Source organism: Rattus norvegicus, chromosome 11 (assembly GCF_021556685.1).
Source record: "Rattus norvegicus strain SHRSP/BbbUtx chromosome 11, alternate assembly SHRSP_T2T, whole genome shotgun sequence".
Lineage (NCBI taxonomy): Eukaryota > Metazoa > Chordata > Mammalia > Rodentia > Muridae > Rattus > Rattus norvegicus.
The window spans coordinates 89,943,508-89,961,840 of record NC_141544.1 but is presented as its reverse complement, the minus strand read 5'-3'; the positions used below and the strand labels follow the sequence as shown (position 1 = coordinate 89,961,840).

Sequence of the window (18,333 nt, the reverse complement as noted above, 5' to 3'; positions counted from 1 at the left end):
GTGACAAAGGCAACTGTATTCTGTTTAGAAAAGAACTGCCACTAGTTCTGTTCTGTTCCTATGAAGGGTCCTTATGCTTTAAGTCATCAACTTGTTCATTCTGCGTAATTGTTGCATTGCGGTTTTTGAGATCTACACCCCATTTCCCAGCCTAGACCCTAGCATCCCACCCTGCTAGCCATTGACTGGACCATACTCATGACCGTTTGCTACACTGCTTTGCCCTTGAGCTGTGCAGCAGCTTTGCTCTCCTTTTTTAACACACTTATCCGTTGCTTTCAGAATTTGTTATCTCAAGAGTCCCTCTTTTGTGTCCTCCTTTCCCGTTTGTAGTGAATTTTACTATACAGCTGTGAGCAACCTGTAGACACTGCCAGCTTCGCAAGAATTACTTCCTTTTATATTTTGCACCTAGAATTTAATAATTCCACAAATGCTATTTGCCTAGCCATGAAATTTCTCAACGGCTCACAAGCTTAATAATTGCCCTCATGGTCTTCATGAAAAAAAAAAAAAGATGTTCGCTCTTTCCTAGAGTTTCAGTGGTGACTGTCTACCTCATTGCAAGTGTCTTTATTCCTAATGGATCCCTAACCTGACAATCAACTTTGAGAATTACTTTTATATCACTATTTTTACAAGTTAAACATTTAACAATTTATTATTATTATTATTATTATTATTATTATTATTGTTATTACTACTACTATTTTTATTATTATTTGGAGACAGGGTCTCACTATGTTGTCTCAGCTGATTTAGAGCTGCTTGTTATGTAGACCAAGCTGGTCCCAAACTTAGAGATCTGCCTGCCTCTGCTTCCTGAATACTGGAATTAAGGCTGTGCACTATCACACCCAGCAAATTTTAGTTCACACATTTTCTACATACATTGTATAGGACATACATTGAACTTGGTATGGTTATTCATTTGTTTATCTTTTCCCAATAAAAAATCTGTCATTCTCAGACACACACACTCTCTCTCTGTTTCTTTTGGAAAGACTCGAATTGGGATTCACGAAACTTAGTTTGCTGACTTGCTTAAAGGTGTATGATCAGTCAGAAGTGATTGAGCAAGATAGTTTTGGTCTACGAGTGAAACTGTGTAGTGTGGTAGCCTTCCGTTTAATGAGCTGGCATAGTGGCATCGCTCTGTAATGCCAGTTCTTAATGACAGAGGCAGCAAGGTCAGCAGTGTCAGGCCAGCCTGGATTCTAACCCTCAAGAAATAAAGCAAGAGAGTTTGTTCAGAAGAAAAATGAAATAAATCTGCAGGAAAATTATTAATGATATTAATTGGGCAATTCAACGACTCAAAGATAAAAACACAAGTCTTTATCTTTAGTTTAAATATCTGAAGACAGGCAGACCCTGGCCTATAGTTTTTATGTGTTTGTTTCCTAAGGAGGGCACAGTGAGTATTGGCTATGGGACTCTAAAGAAGAGTAGTAAGGGGAAGATGATGTTGTGGAAAGGGAGACAGGATGCCAGGGCTTAGCGGGGCAAAGTGGAGGGTAAGGAGAGTCCGGGCGTCGGGGGAGAAGATGCCCTAAGAGGATGTTAAGAAAATAGTAATGATACTCTAGGAAGACCTGACCCATCAAACTTATCAGAGAATCTGAAAAACTTTACATTAAGGAGACACTTGAAGTTGACTAGATCTTGAATCTACTAGGACCTGACACATCGCATACTAAGGGGGGTTAAGTTTGATTCCCCTTTTAAACACCTAACCCCCCATGTTTGTTATTTCCAGCCCCCATATTCCCCTCCCCTTGCCTGTATCCTATGGCTTCCTTTCTTCTGTTCAGCTGAGGATCCCGCAGATGGGCAACTCATCCTCATGTGTGTGCTGCTGTTATGTGCTCACTTTGGGTCCCGGTTATTATGACATCAATGCGTGTGTCTATTTCTGGGTAGGAATAATGTCAGTGTACTCACATCATCTCCTGCCAGAACGCCTTACAGAGTATTTTCCTGTCATTTCATTTACTTCCTGTAAAAGAGTTTAGTGCTTGAAGGTTTCTTAAGTGTGTTTGAAACACTTTCTGATAGATATTAGCACGGAATAATTATGTCTGGAGGGTTTACACTCTATTTCCCCCTCTCTTCTGGGTAATTGTGGTGCGTTGTTGAGTTCACGCAGCTCATGAGACCAATCCTGTCCATCACTGGGTGCCTACTAACTTTGCTGGGCCCGGAGAGGTGGCTCAGTGCTTGCTCCCTTTCAAGAGGACCTGGGTTAGATCCCATGCAGCCACATGGCATCTCACAGCTGTCTGTAACTCCAGTTCCACAGGGTCTCGTGCCCTCTTCTGGCCTCTGGGCCTTCATCACACACATCATATATGGTGACAGGCACATGTGCAGCCAAAGCGGCTGTACACATTAAAGAGCAATAAGGAAAAAGTAGAAATTCCCTTGTCATTCTGTCTCTCCGCCTTACCTCTGTCCCATGCAAAGATTTCCCCTATTACCAACGACAGCCGTCTCACCTCCCTTAGTTGCTCTGATTAATCTATGTGGAAGCCAATTACCTGTTAACAGTAATCAATATGAAATGTGTTTTTTTTTTCTATTTTTTTTTTTTTTGGAGTTGGGGACCAAACCCAGGGCCTTGCGCTTTCTAGGCAAGCGCTCTACTACTGAGAATCCCCAGCCCCCCCCTTTTTTTTAAATAAAGGTTTATTTATTATATATATAAGTACACTGTAGCTGTCTTCAGACACACCAGAAGAGGGTATCAGATCCCATTATAGATGGTTGTGAGCCACCATGTGGTTGCTGGGATTTGAACTCAGGACCTCTGAAAGAGCAGTCAGTGCTCTAACCACTGAGCCATCTCCCCAGTCCCACCATATTGTTATATTACATTAAGTTATATTATTTAAGGTAAGCTCATCTTTATCCCTTCCTAATCTGTCTCTCAAACATTCTGAGATGGCTACATTTTTCCTGCCTGTGGGTAGGCAATGTTCTCTGTTGTTCTGAGAATAGTAGTTGATTAAACTTCGTCTTCAAGATAGTCTTGGCCTTTTAATGTCTAGTGCTATAGGTGTGAAAATAACATTTCTCCTCAGGATTCCTAACGACTCCCATTTGATTTCTAGATTTGTCCATCGTAGGCCTCTCTTAAATATCATATTATGGGATTGTGCATTACCTGTAGGCCAAAGCAATTTTACTTAAAAAAAAAATTCTTGATTAATTTAAACATAATCAGCCAGGATGTCAGATGATTTCACTGTTTCTGATCGATGCTGACAGGTGAGGAAATTAAAATCAGGGAGGGAAGCAATTAAAAACTGACAAACATTACTTTAATGAGACAACCAGATCATTTATAAGCCATGGAATATGCTGTGTTCTTGATAAAGGGTCTTAGAATGGTGGCCAGACCGTACAGGCAACACTCACCTCAGTTTTGATCATCAGAGTCGGGGCAACTCATAGTTGTCCTCTAATGCCTTTTCGTAATTTAACATCATGGTTACTTCTGGGGACAGAATTTCACACTTACCGTCATAACATCATTTACATTAAATACATCTTATTATAAGTAATCTTTTGCCATTTGAAATTTATGAAAGTACAAAAAATGTAGATGAAATAACTTTTGGTTTTCTCTAAGAGGTTGATAGGCAGTCATGGTTCAGGCTTCTAGAAAGAGAACTTTAAAAAAAAAATGTATCTTTCCTCACAAGCCCTAGCCATTAGGCTGGGACTGAATTCCAAAGGAGACCAGATCTCAGTTTGCTACTTTTATGGTTCTTGGCTTGGCAGCTTTCTCTGTCCAGAATGTCTGCGATGAAGGGCTGAATAGATGTCAGCAGAATTGTTTTTTCTACAAAGCTTTGTCTTATTTGTTAGATGAGACTTTTTGTTGATAATTTTTTGCATCATCGCTTTAGGGTTTAAATTTTTCTTGCTTGAATTAATAGATTCAAAGCAAAGTCTGTGAAAAGCCAATTGAAAGGGTCTGTTGCGCATCATGATCTGCGTGCCCCCTGCCCCCGACCCATGGTCTGTGTGCCTCTCCACCTGTGGTCTGTGTGCCCCCACCACCCATCCATGGTCTGTGTGCCCCCCTCCACAGTCTGTGTGCCCCACCCACCCATCCATGGTCTGTGTGCCCCCCCTCCACAGTCTGTGTGCCCCACCCACCCATCCATGGTCTGTGTGCCCCTCTACCCATTGTCTGTGTGCCCCACCCACCCATCCATGGTCTGTGTGCCCCTCTACCCATTGTCTGTGTGCTCCCCGCCACCTGTGGTCTTTGTGCCCCACCACCCAAACTATCTTTATCATCACATTCTACCTGTCTCTGTCTACTTCTTTTCACTGTTGGTTTTATGTACTTGCTTGGTTTTATTAGGATAAAACAAAAAATTTAATCGTGCTATTTTAGTTTCAGTTAGGTCCTGAGTCCTGCTTTACATAAATTCCAATTAATAGGTTGAGAATTTACAAGTCCGAGCTTGAATATATAGACTGTTTTTTGGCTGAAATTGCAGCTGAAGGTGAGAACATTCTTCTTGCGAGGGGGAAGATAGTTTGAGAAATGTTAAATCTTCTTCAGATTTGGGGTCAGCCTACTTAAAATACAGAAGCAGTGAAGGATATCTGGCTTCATTGCCAATGGCTGTCACCAGATTTGCCAGTTTTCCTGTCTCCTCGTGGGTTCTCAAGAGTTTCTCTGCCCTCCGGAACACCTGGGAGCGTGGAGGACACATGACGCTCATACCACACGCTAGTGAGGCAGCACATGTTGCTGCAGTGGTTGGAACAGCTTTTCCATGCCCTGTGAGGAGAGTTTTGGGGGAAAGTATGTCTGCAAGCCCTGTATGCTGCAGGTCCCTGTCTAGTGCCTTGCGTTCCAACACTGTGCAAGTGGATGCTGTGTCTGTGAAACCTCGCTGTTCGTGGGACCCTAGCACTAACATTGGCTCTCTTAGTCGTGTATCACCTCGTGCTGAGCCGCTGATGCCAAGTCCTCGTGGCTCTTCTTTTACCTATGGTGAGGCAGAATCCTCCACTAGGTTGAGTGTGTTCTCTGGTTATTTTTTAAATTAGTATGTATTATTTGTACCCAAGGCAGGTTTTCATCGTGAACTTTGCATGGTGTGTACAATGTACCTTAGTCCTCTTCGTTTGTATTTCATCCACGCCTGACCCTTTTTGCTGTCCTGTCAGTCCTCCACTCCTCTTAAGTGGACCCTTTCTAACTTCGTGTCTTCCTTCCCTCTCCTTACTCCCCGTCCCTCCTCCCTCAAGTCACTACTCTTCGTTCTGCTTATGAGAGAAAATAGGAGCTGTTTATTTTTCTGAGTTTCGCATTCTTTGCTTAATTGCAATTGCGATTTCTGATTTACATACTTGTTTTCCAGTCCCCGAAGTTAAGTCTGTCTCTCTCTCTCTAATCAGGCAGCTTCTCACCACATACAGGAGGCAAGCACTTGGTATGAAAGTTTAAGGCTAAATTTTTACCTGCTCCATGTTTGTTCTGTGACCTTTGAAGTTCGGCTTCTAGATTTGTAAAATTGGAGCAGTAAGGACTCACTGAGTGTATAATGAAGATGATTTAGGATGTAATGAGTGTGTGGTATTCTCTAGACTACAAAATGGAGTCTAATGTTAAAGGAGGGCTATGGTTTTGATTTTGGAGGAGGAGATGAGTTTTTGGCCAGGCCTCTTATCAATCATGTTTTCCTATTGCATTTTGAATGACTTATGAAAACTGGACGTTTTAGCAAACCACTTTTCTATCCATCTGTGTGAAATATCAAGCAAGTTGCCCCATGTTCTAGCCATTCTGTCAGCAGCTTCGTCTCCTTGAGCCTAAGGCAGTGCCCTTGGCACAGACTTGAAAATGAAGTTAGCGGGGAGCTAAAACTCTGCCTTTAGCTTTGGGGCTTTGGGAAGACAACTGATTCTCTAATATTTTATTTTTGTTTCTGTGTGTATGATCATATGCATGCGTGCATGCGTGCGTGCGTGTGTGTGTGTGTGTGTGTGTGTGTGTGTGTGTGTGTGTTGAGGCCACTTAAGAACGGTATAGGTAATCTCGTGATATTTTAAGGTTAGAATCACAAATCATAGAAATATCCATCTCAGAAAATGTCCTACTGGTGTGTATTTGGTTCATGAATAGAAATGTTAGCATTTTGCTTAGGACCATTGTGTATATAGAGGAAAATCTCTGTGCCCCACCAAAGGGTTAGGTGAAGACAGGTTTTGACTAGGTAATATAGATAGTGTCCATCCTCATGTGAGGAAGTCGCTGGAGAAAATTAATAGTTCGTTCAAGGCTGTTGGTAAGAGGAAGAAAGTTGAACTGGCTCTAAGTGCCACGGGCCATTCCTACTCCCCGGGCAGGCAGAGTAGAGCGCTGGTTTGGCTTTCATGCCCTCCTCTAGCAAGACGAGTAGATGATGTGAATGAGCTGTGTTCCTTATCCTCATGACCTAGGAGAAACTGAGGCAGAAAATGTAGGTCACTAGGCTAGTGGCAGTGTCTCTGGACTCACGTTCTGCCACATATCATATCATACTGTATACTGACGGGCCAGCCATCATTTCTGAACAGTAATGACCATTCTGCATGCTGTGCTTGCAAGACTCTTCACAAGAGTTGCCGGTTCTTGTCATTTTTCCTCCTTCTGGGAAGTTCTACCTCCCCATCCTATGGGATGACTTTTTCCCATCGCTTTACCAGGTTCATGAGTGAAAGGAGAGAATGCATGCAGAACTGTTTAGCACACTGATGGATAACAGTGGACACAGTGCCCAGTGCCCACAAGTAACTCCTGTCTGTTTAATTTACAGAACCTAGCAAATCGTCTGGCTGAGCCCGTGACCATTGTTCCAGAAGCCAAACACTGCTGAGGTAAGAGAGGACTGGCGTCTCCGAGGTCATGTAAGGCTGATAAACGTCTGAATCTGTGGGTCTTGAGTTTGGTTTTGTTGGAAGAGATGCAGCAGCACTTTTTGGTCAATAGACTCCCAGGACTAAGACAGGAACCTGCTGTCTGATTTACTTTTTCCTCTCGATTTCTATCGTTTTAGCACCTAAAATGCAAAAATCTGGACAGTTTGGGAACTTGACATTTAATGGGCACTTGAGAACCTGCAGCTTTGCTGTACAGTAGGAAAGTTTTTCCCACAGTTGTATCCTGCCATTGGGCAGTGCATGGCAGGCAGGCAGGGATGCCATGTTTCCTCAGCGCACCTTCTCTGAGTGTCATTTTTTACTAAAGTAGAAGGCCAGAATTGTTTGGCTCTGAATGAGCTGAGGAATGCTTCTCTGGGTTAGATTGTGTCCTATCTACTTGATATATCATCTAGCCTCACACCTCAGATCGTCCGGTTCCCTTGAGAGGAGGACGCAGAGAGTGGGGTAGTTTTTTCAGTTTCGTGCCTCTCTGCAGGGGGAGCATCACAAAGGTAATAGAGAGCATTCCAGAGACCTTCCTCAGGAGGTTACCCGGGAAATGGAGAGTGGTAGAGGGAATGGGGTGCCCTCAGTTCAACTTCTCTTTTCTTCCGTGTGGACAACCTGCTGGTGGTCGTACCTCTGTGTTCAGTGTGATCTGCCAGTTTTTTTTTCCTAGCAGGTGACGTCATCAACATGGTGTTCCTAACCATGGGAACTTGGAGTAGAAAGCTAAGATTTGGAGTCATCATTTAGAATGCTGTAAACAGTTGTTCGGGAGAACATTATGTTAATAACTTCAGTGTACTATTTCAGTGATGCAGAATTGAAAACCTGACCTCACACAGTGCTTTAAAGAAACCTAAAATTGGTTGCTACTGCCCCCCCCCCCCCAATCACGGGGTTTACCAATTTAGAATCAAATATAAATTAAAGTTTTAGGCTAATATGCTTTTTAATGTTAATATTTATCAAATATACTAAATATGAAGCAGGTGGGTAACATGAATTGAGAAACTTCTACAATGAACACAGTTGTGAGTCTAATTGGGCTTTTTCTTAGTCCTACAAAAGAAAATGCTATAAAGAAATATATATTTAAAAATACAAGATTTTTTTTTGTTCTAATTTTACTATGTTTTACAAAATGTCTCCACAAAAACTTGTTCCTCACCTATCATTTTCATGGACAGAAATATCAGAAGAATATTTTCTGCAGGCCTCTCTCTTTAGTTTATGATAGTCTCTGTGACATGCACTTTTAAGTCAGAAAGGAAGGTGGTCAGTCTTCCTCCGTTCTCTGACACTAATGTGGTGCCAACTTTCAGGGGATCTGGCCAACTCACCCACCATTAACACCCTAAGAAAGAGGATGACTCCTCCTCTGTCCTTTGATCAATCCAGGGTGAACCATCTCACCAGCTCGGACAGGTCAGAATGCTATAAAAGAGGGGATTTTGATGTAAACCTGCCCAACTTCTCTACGTCAGCAGCCAGTCCTCCAGGGACTGCAGGCATCACACACGCTACATGGGATCCCTTAGCTTCTATTTATTAAATGCTGATACAGTAAGCTTTGGGGTTCCTTTAGTTGTCTCCATCTACTTTCTCACTGAAATCTATCTCGACAAAAAAAAGAGATATTTTAATTAAATCTTGGAAAGTTTACAATGATTGCTCTTTAAAATGGGAAATTTCTACCCTCTCTTTCTCTCCCTACCTACTTATTTACCTATCTGCCTAGTTCTCCACCTGTCTACCGACATCTGCCAACCCTGTCTGTCTGCCTGTCTATCTATGCATTGTTTGCCAGTCTTCTATCCAGCAGTGTAATCTTTATCTTTTGGATTTATAAACTGGTACAAACTGAATGGTTTCATCCTTTGAGAGATGGCAAACTAAATATTCTGGGAGCATGATATTCGCATGTAAAACAGTCTTGTGGTAAAAACGTGTGTTGGTGGGAATAATAAAGGACAACAGTGTTAGTCCAGATTAGACTTGACAGTATACATGTCAGCAGATATCAATGAGTGTAATCATTATTTTCCCTCTGCTTTTGATGTTGATCCATCACTATAGTGCATTCCTTGTCCCATTTCCAAACCAAGTCTATTTAAAGCTGTGCTTCATAGGATTTGAAATCATACACCCTGTTTACTCTTAAAGAAAGAACATGAGGTATCATTTCCAAATAGTTGTCTCTGTACTACAACAAGAGCTGACTTCTGGCTTCCTGCAGACCATTGGCTGTCTCCATTTTCTACATGGTGACTCATTGGAGGGATAAACAAAATTAATTCTTATAGACTTATTTATATTGCCCTATGAAATGTAATTTTCATTTTTGGGAAATTGCCTTGAATAAGACTGATCAGCCATTCTCTTAGTTCGTGTGTGTGTGTGTGTGTGTGTGTGTGTGTGTGTGTGTGTGTGTGTGTGTGTATGTGTGTATAGAAGCCCTAATCATACGTGGATTTCTTCTTTGTTACTTAGATAGATTATATTCTCATTGTTTTGCAGAGTGGAGCAGTGAGCGCTTTGTGTCATGTGGGCTGGAAGCAGCCAGGATACCCTTAGTCCTGATGTCAGCAGACAGTGTCACGGTGGGCTAGGCATCGTCCTCTCTGAGTTCATTGTAGCACCTGCTACTAGGCAAAGGTGTACCAGTTGATCATGTTTTGATCTGCTGAATGGTCTAGTCACTCCAATATCATCCTCCTCTTCTGCCATGTTTACAAAATCCTGTGACTTCATCACAGAGCCTTGTGTGGGAAATCAGTATTCTGGTTAGCTCGTGATTCTTTGACCTAACAGAGAACAGTTACTGATTGGGTTTTAGAGTGTATGTATCCTGTAATTGTGTATTAGACTCCCGGCTGTTCTTTCCTTGTTTCAGCAACGTGCAATTTCAGGTTAGACAGGAAGGGAGTCAGCCTTCCTCTAGGGCTGTGGTTCTCACCCTTCCTAAAGCTGTGACTCTTTACTACAGCTCCTCATGCTGTGGTGACCCCAGCTATACAATTATTTCCGTTGCTTCTTTATAACTGTAATTTTGCTACTGTTCTGAATCCTAATGTAAACATTGTTAGAGATAGATGTTTGCCAAACACGGTGTGACCCACAGGTTTAGAATGGTGGTTCTCTGTGATTACGCTGTTTTATGTCTCATTTTAGAGTCCCTGGTAAAATAGTCACTATTAATACCACTAAGGAAAGGTGAATTTCTCTTCCGCTGTTTAATTTATCCAGTGTGAATCCTCAGTCTTGTTAGGACAAGTCAGTATATCTTTTAAACCAGAGGGAATTTTGTGATTTAATCTACCCAACATTTCTAACTTGAGAGTTGGGAAATTTTGGGATCACGGAGGGAATCTAATTGGTCTGAGGTGTTAGTGCCAATGCTAGACCAAAATGTCTTTTTATTTTATACTTGTTTGCATATATATGTAGCGCGCGCGTGTGTGCGTGTGTGCGTGTGTGTGTGTGTGTGTGTGTGTGTGTGTGTGTGTGTGTGTGTGTGTTGTAGATACACATACTTAACCCATGTGCCTGTGAAAGCTGAGGTCAGTGCTGGGTGTCTTTTGCCCTCTGTCACTCTACACGTGGAGTTTGAGACAGTGACTCTTGCTGACCCTGTGCTCAGTGATTGGGTAGACTGGCTAGAGAGCTCCAGGGATCTGTCTCTGACTCTCCAACTCCCACAAGTGCATGCTGCTGCACCAGGCCTGTAAGTAATGCCTGGACGCGAACTCAGCTCCTTAGGCATGCACTGAAAGCGTTGCAACCTCTTTCCTCACCCGGCCGTCTCCACAGCTCTTACAGTTGAACCTTTGCTTTACTTGGGGTTCTTGAGAAATGTCTTCCTTTAACTGCCTTTTACTTCCTTAATCGTTACCGTTTTCTACTTCATACAGGATCAACACCAGTGTCTTTCCTCCAACATGGAGGCATAGCTTGTGTATTTCTTAGGAGAGTCTTCCCTCCAAGGGTCTGGTTCTCGCCTTGCCACTGTATTCTGTTACCTTCTACCTTTTTCTGATCCACTTGAACTGTGTGAAGCTGAGGAAGATGGCTGTGTCCCGAACAGTTGGGGACGTTAACTAAGAGAAGATGGGTAAGGAACAAGTAAGCAGGAGGCAGGAGAGTACTAGTCTACACAGTGAGTCCAGTTGAGAGCCTGCTCTCTCCAGCTGCTGGAGCTACCCCACGTCCATAGTAGAGCCGTTCACTTTCTCAGACCCATCCTGTGCCGTGGTGTCCTGGGCCTAGGCTGAGGCTGAGAAACAACTGGTCTTTCCGTGAGTCTTCATGCTTCAGAGGAGGCGGCGGCAACTACCCGTCAGATAGACAAAATGTAGAGACTGCCGTTCCTAGGCACTCCCTGCATCCTAAGCCAGTCTAGCCAATGACTGGGCAAGCACCAGCTTCAGTGAGAGACACTGTCCCAAAAGTAAGGTGGACAGTGACAGCGGAAAAGATACCCAACACAGACCTCTTAGCCACACAGTACCTAGATTTAGAGGTTGGAAGTTATTGTACCATTGGTGGATCAGAGGCTCGCTCTAATCATTCTGATGTGACTTTAGAACAAGCAACATTTTTCCCCCTGGGCCTCTGATTCTCCTTCAGTGAAGTGAGAGTTGGTAGAGACTCCACAAAAGGTTCCCCAACTCGAATTTTCATGAGTTTCCCGTTTGCCTCAGCTGTCTTAGCAAGTTTGCAGCTATGCTAATGTGCAAACCACAGAGCATCTCTCTTGTTCAGAATGAGCATCATCACCGCTTGGGCAGGGGAAGAGTTGAAGGGGAGGGAAGTCACATATCCATGAACTATCCGAAAAATACACATCTTCCAAGAATGCCAGCTACAACTTCAGGGTTTTACAGATACTCTGAAGGCTGTGCATGCACGAGTTCTACAGCAGACAGAAGATATTCTCTGTGTGAGAAGCCAGATCTCCCATTTGGTTGTTTAACTGTTTAACGATACCTGTCCCTCTTGGAATTTCTCTACAATACCTCTGTTCTTCTCTGCAGCCTCCCTTAGCATGACTCTGGGCATTGACATATACATAACTGTTCAGTGATTTTTTTTTTAACTCCTCACTTCATTTATTAGGTGTTCTTTTAGTAAATGTAGTTGTAATTTTTTAATTCAGTATTTTTGAGTGTTTTTTAATATAGTAGATTGTATACTTTAAAAAAGTATTTTACACACACACACACACACACACACACACACACACACACACACACAGGCTCACCCCCTCCCCCCGTAAAAACCACAAGCTTATAAAGGTGGAAAACTCTGGTTGAAGCAGTGTGACGAGTACCCAGCTAAACTTGGATTTAAATTCAATCAACTCCAGAATACAAGTAGTTCCAGAGATGGCGTTGGCTCTAAGTGGGAATTCTACTAGAAATTGGCAAATGGCTTCAGAGGAACACAGTGGCTGCTTTCTGGGTTCTTTGGTCAGGGACAGGATCAGACCTTGTAAGTAATTTAATATGATAACTCATTAATTTAATTCTTATCTCTACCTTCAGGCAGAATAATGAATGTCAAAGTGCTAAACCTAAGTCATAATTTTTTTTTTCTTGGTTTTGAAACTTCTAGAGTCGTCCCCTTTTTGAGCTGAGGGAAAGCAAAAAGCAGTTAGGGTCACAAAAAGTGCGTGAGCTCTTGAGTGACATGGGACTCGGGCGCTTCGGGTAACGTTCGCTGTTTCTTCCCTGCTGTACGGAGCACAGGGCTTTTTACCGAGACTCATTTCTGCCCATACAAGCTCCACGTTCCAGATGCGGACAGCTAGAATTCAGTTTCTGCCAAATCATAATGACCGCCACATGTGTGAACTCTACACTTGGTGCCGGTGACCCTCTATAAGCTTACGTGGGAACCAGCCTGTGCCAGAACCAGAAGAGGCAGGCATCAGGGGTTGCCAGGGGCAGTGCACTCACTTCAGTGGTGGGGCTGACAGAGTGGATCCAACTCAGTAAAGTTCAGGCAGGAGGTGGAAAGCAAGAAGGAGGAACAGACACACAGCACCATATGCAGCAGTGCTTTCTATGTTTCCTGTCTTCTGCGGCTCAGCCTCACTTTGAGAGCCCCGTGTGTCCTCTCTTAGCTCCATGGTCCTCTCAAGGGTACTTGTTTTCTTTAGGTCTCAGTTTTGTTGTCTCTAAAATGGAATTAGTACCTTAACTACCAAGAGGTTGAATATATCCTATTTTCTAAATCGATGGTTCTCAACCTTCCTCATGCCGTGACTCTTGAATGCAGACTCTCATGTTGTGGTGGTGGCCCCAACCATAAAATTATTTTCATTGTTACTTCATATAAGTAATTTGCCACAGTTATGAATCATAATGTAAATACCCGATATGCTGGATATCTGTCTGATATGTGACCCTGAGGTAGGCTGAGGGGGTCCCAACACATAGGTTGAGAACCACTGATCTACATCATTAGCAATTCTTCTGGCATGATGAAATAGACAAAATTACTTTGTTGTTACTTGTTCTGTTTCCTCACGGAATCTGTTTTAGATCCTTACCCATCAGAGCCTCCTCTGATGACCTGCAGCCTCTATGCTACCTGAGAGTCTCCTCAGAGACTAATTCAGAGCTGATCTACCCTAATGGCCTTGAATCAGTCTGCATTGGTATCAAGTCCCCTGCTTGTTCCCATGGTCATTAGCCTTTGAGGAACCTTCCTATGGGCCACACCCAGCTTATAACCTCTGGCTCACTGCCAGCATTCCTGGGGCATGTGCTACCCGGGTCCACAGAGGGAGGGGGAAGGGAGGGAGGGAAGGCCTTGAAGTGCTCCTTGGGAATAGAGGAGCACTAGGTTGAAGGGATCCAGCAGGCTCTATCTTTTCAACACCCTTCATTTCCTCAGAAGTGCTGCTCACAGAAGCCAAACTGGAGTGGATTCCAAAGTCTTTCTGATCCCCAGATCCATGTTCTTTTTATTAAATCATAGTGTTTCAGTTAAGAGGAATGCGGGGCTACGTGTGTGATAACGTTTCTTTCCCTGTAATGTGACTGTTTCCACACCGACTGTTCTACTCTCTTACTCAATTCCTACAGGAAGAATTAAAAAAAGAAAAAAAAAATCTTGCACTGAAAGCCAGGATCCTGCAGTTTAATCAGTTATTTTTGCTCTTTAATGAGGGTGACTATTGTGAAATAAGTAATTATTAATTACTCAAAACTAATGAAATATTTTAGTTTCCTTGCTAAAAAAGCATATGGATGCTAAAAGAAAGCATATGGGTGTTTTTTTTTTTTTTTTTTTTGTGGAGCATATTGGTGGCTGGACAAATTACTGTGGTGCCAATATGCCTTCGCTATCTGGCTGGGGCCATCTCTCCACTACATGTGCTGGTATCTGAGTCCTTGTCTGTGGAAGGGATTCTAGAACTTCCCATCTGATTCATGCCTTGGGTTGCTTTGGGAGGTAGAATTCTAGGCCTCATCCTCCCCTTGCCTGCATTCAGACATTCTTGGATGAGTGTGGATGCAGTGTAAAACCTCTGGGGCAGGAGGTTGCTGTGGGGCTCCCTTGCTGAGGACTCCAATCCTGCACTGCCCAGCTAAGGACTAGGCATTGAGAGTTTGTCTACCCAGCACTCTACTGCATGCTATAAGCAGTATCTTTTGAGATAGCGGCACTGGACCTCCTTGCTCCACAAGGGACCCCATGTGAGTCCCATGAACAGAGTCCCATCTTCGCATTGTAACTCACTTCCAAAGAGGCATAGTAGCTATGGCGTCCCACTGGTCCTGAGCATGGCTGCAGAGCCAAGCTGTAGTCTGTATCAGCAGTTCTTTTCTCTTGCTGCATATTTAGCCTGTTAACATGCTTGCTGGGTTGCAAGTAGTTTGTGTAAGTGCAGGCTTGTAAGGTTTGAAAGCCGCATGGTCTATTTGAGATGGTACCTGGCTGAGTGTCAGAAAGACGCGATTTTGTAGCAAGTTTCGGAGCCTTTATTTATCACCTGTTTAAAATAGCTTGAATTGGCATCTAGGGATGGAGCCAACAGGCCTGTGGAGCTGAGTCTGACCCAGGGCAGTGCATGAGCCCATTGGTGTCTTGTGGAGTGACGTGTGAGACAGTGATGCCTTGTGAGCTGAGGGAATTTGGAGAATGCTCTTTTTCTTAGATGTTTCTTATATGCCCAGGGACCATAGTTGGCTTTGAAGATAATTAATTGGATTTTGATATAGCAATAAAAGGAGTTGAAGTGTTAGTCTCTGACATGCAAGAAAAAGTTTGCTTGAGGCAGACAAATATCAGGAATGCCAAAGAACTGGACAGAGATCATAGAAATGTATTTTTGAGAAAAAAAGCTTGCTCTTTCTTTCTTTCTTTCTTTCTTTCTTTCTTTCGTTTTTTTATTTTTTCTTTCTTTCTTCCTTTCTTTCTTCCTTCCTTCCTTTCTTTCTTTCTTTCTTTCTTTCTTTCTTTCTTTCTTTCTTTCTTTCTTGTTTCTTTGTTCCTTCCTTTGTTTCTTTCTTTTTGTCTCTCTCTTTGTTCCTTTCTTTGTTTCTTTGTTTCTTTGTTTGTTTCTTTCTTTCCTCTTTCTTTTCTCCTTCTTTCTCCCCCTCTTTCCATCATGTGTGTGTGTATGTGTTCGTGTGTGTGTGTGTGTGTGTGTGTTCTTTATGTTTCTTCATCTTCATTGGCCAACATAATTTTCTAGAAGCTTTGAATTCCAGCTGGAATTCTACAAGAAGTCTTATTTGTCTGGCCAGATAAGCCACCTAGTTAACCCTGCCATGTGGCATGGCAGTGGAGCGAGCCCATAGCTCACAGGGACTGTTCATCACTCTTTCTCTTTCTGCGAAAGTCTTCAGTGATGGGTGGGTGGGTGGTCACTTCGATAGCCTTCACTGTGGAAAACAGGGAATGGTAAAGTAACCTACGACATGAAGCTATTTTGTTCAACAGACTCTGAGACTGATAGCCTTTCTGCTGCAGGGGACCAGCTTTTACCAATGTCCCCACAGCAACCTCCAAGCCCTGCCTCATTTTTCTATGTGGTTCTTGTCCTCCTGTCCAGAGGACCAGAACCTATTTCTCTGTCTAGGAAAGCCCTGCGTGTCACTTAGTTTTGGAATCAGTCTTAGAATTTAGTGTTCTTATTTTGTTTTCCTTTGCGAAAATGTCTTGAAGTTATAGGCTCAAATGACCTTCCTGCCCCAGGCTCCTCCGTAGCTGAAACTAAAAACACAGATTATTACACCTGGTCCAGTTTTGTTTTATTTTGTGTTATCATGCCGTTATCATCTCTCACTGAATTTTCTGGCACAGTTCACTGGACAGAGTTTTAACAGAGCAGCACATAGAATTATATTCTTCAATAGTGAATGAGAGTGAATATAGAATTGCCCTTGCTTGTATCTGAGCTGAGTATGAGGCTCCCATGCTTGAAGGGTTTGGAACCCCCAAAGGGCTTCAGACATTCTCTGTAGTGCAGTCCCCTCCTGCTTACCCTGTCTAGTTATTGACAGGCTTGGAGTCTCTGCCCTAATCTGACCAAACCTTAGAGAGATGGTTGGTTTTGGAGTTGCTGCATAGCACTCAGAAGGCCTTGGCTGAATCCTTTGTTTCTTTGAGAGGCCATTAGGAATTAAGTGGTACAGGTGGCATCTATGCTGGCTTTTATAGATGGACGCAGGACCGCAGTCACGCATGATCTGCTGCGTGTGCCAGGTTCTTACCAAAAGCACGAGTTCCCATTCCCATACAAGTGAGGAGTCCGTTGCTTAGCAATCGGGCATTTCACAAACACTCTCCCTTGTAGGCATTAAGCTATGATATATGGTGTCTAGGTGTTTGCCTTTTATGCAGGGCTTGCAGGGCTACGCATGCCCGTTAAGAGAGCATTATGGAGCGGGGTGACAACTGGCAGAGGTTATGACCATAACTAAGATAGGAGGGCCGATGGAGAGCAGAGTGAGCCCTTCCAGCTTCTTGCTCACATGTTCCTTTGAGTCTTTGGAGAGGCACAGCATGATTGTTTCCCGAGCTGTCTGCGATGCACTTTCACGGGCACTGACCACACACTCTCCTTTGCTTGCTACTGGTCCTACTGAGACTCTTTCCCCCTTGTTACCCCTTCCCTTTCTGTTTCTTATGCTTCTTCCACCCAAGTAGCCCAAGGCCCTGAAGGCTCTCAGATAGCACTGTCTTCTCTATCGGACTGTGGACGTGTTGGCAGAGGGACAATTCACAAATCTGTTAAGCCCATAGTAAAAATAGCTTATGATCCATGGGACTCAGTATTAAGCGAGATGATATTAACGAGGTTTGAGCGCTGCTCTGAAATGTGGCAGCTGCACAGGCATATCGGCTGTGTTTCCTCCCTACCTCTGGCAGCTTGCGAGCAGTGTTACCATGACACTCCTTGGGCTCTGTTTAGATCAGCTATTTTCTGAAGGAGTCCCTGACCTTCCCCACAATAGAAACCGTTGATGTGGTCATGTCAGAGCCTCCTCAGGATCAGTTTGACTGCCGAGCCCCTCCCTAGTCGTCACTTGGAAACTGTAGGACACAGGCATCGAATGTTTAGGAGTAAGAAGAGCTATAAAACGTCTTCTAGCACCGCTCGGCATCGTGGCCACTGAAAGTGAGTGGTTTGAGGCCTCATTTCCAGTCAGGCGATATTTTACCATGTCAAAATGAGCCCCGCCTCACTTTCTCTTTCAACTCTGAAGGCTATGAGTGAAGCACAGTTGGGACATCATTGTTCCTGGAAGTGGTCAGAGAAGGGACTAAAAAGGGGTGGTACCTCGGTGCAGAGAAAGAAATGCAGCAAGGTGTCATAGCTCAAGTGTGTGCCTCCAGATTGATGAGTTTGGAGCACAATTCCAATGCAGCAGAGTGGCAGGTGGGGACTTAGAACAGGTCATTAGAATATAAATGCTCTGTTATCATGAATACAGTTACCATGGGAGCTGGGCAGTTATCTCCACTGGGGTTATTATAGCGAGAGCTCTCCTGCTTTAGTCTTGTCCTTCTGTCTTCTATCTCTAGATGGTACAGCCTAAAGTCCCTCACCAGATGCTCCTACAGTGGTCTTAGACGTTCCAAAAGTTGACTCAGATAAACCTCCATTCTTTCTGAGTTGCGTGGTATGAGCTATTCTGTTAGCTCTTCACAGGTGGACCAGGATGAGGAGTAACGCACTCACGGTGGGTCCCACAGGTACCGAGCTGTACTGAGGGCCTCTGGCAGAGCTTATAGGGCAGGGCTTCCCTACCATATCCCATGCCTCCAGTTAGGAAACTAATGGCTTGTTCCCTTGTATGAACCTTTTCCTGTTGCCATGTCCAACATCATCATTAAACTGCACAGAAGACATTCATTGCCAGTACCTGGCTTTTT

The 18,333-nt window shown here is 43.6% G+C and overlaps 1 protein-coding gene across 38 annotated transcripts in view; it reads left to right on the top strand.

Annotated features, from left to right (window-relative positions):
* Lpp (LIM domain containing preferred translocation partner in lipoma) overlaps nucleotides 1-18,333 on the top strand; it is a 633,326-nt gene that overhangs the window by 154,861 nt on the left and 460,132 nt on the right. For 27 of the 38 annotated variants that reach the window (NM_001437730.1, NM_001437729.1, XM_087575788.1 and 24 more), the window contains 1 exon segment: nucleotides 6,828-6,888. The exons of the other annotated variants lie outside the window; for them this stretch is intronic. The gene's annotated coding sequence lies outside the window, so the exon portion shown is untranslated. 38 annotated transcript variants of the gene reach the window in all.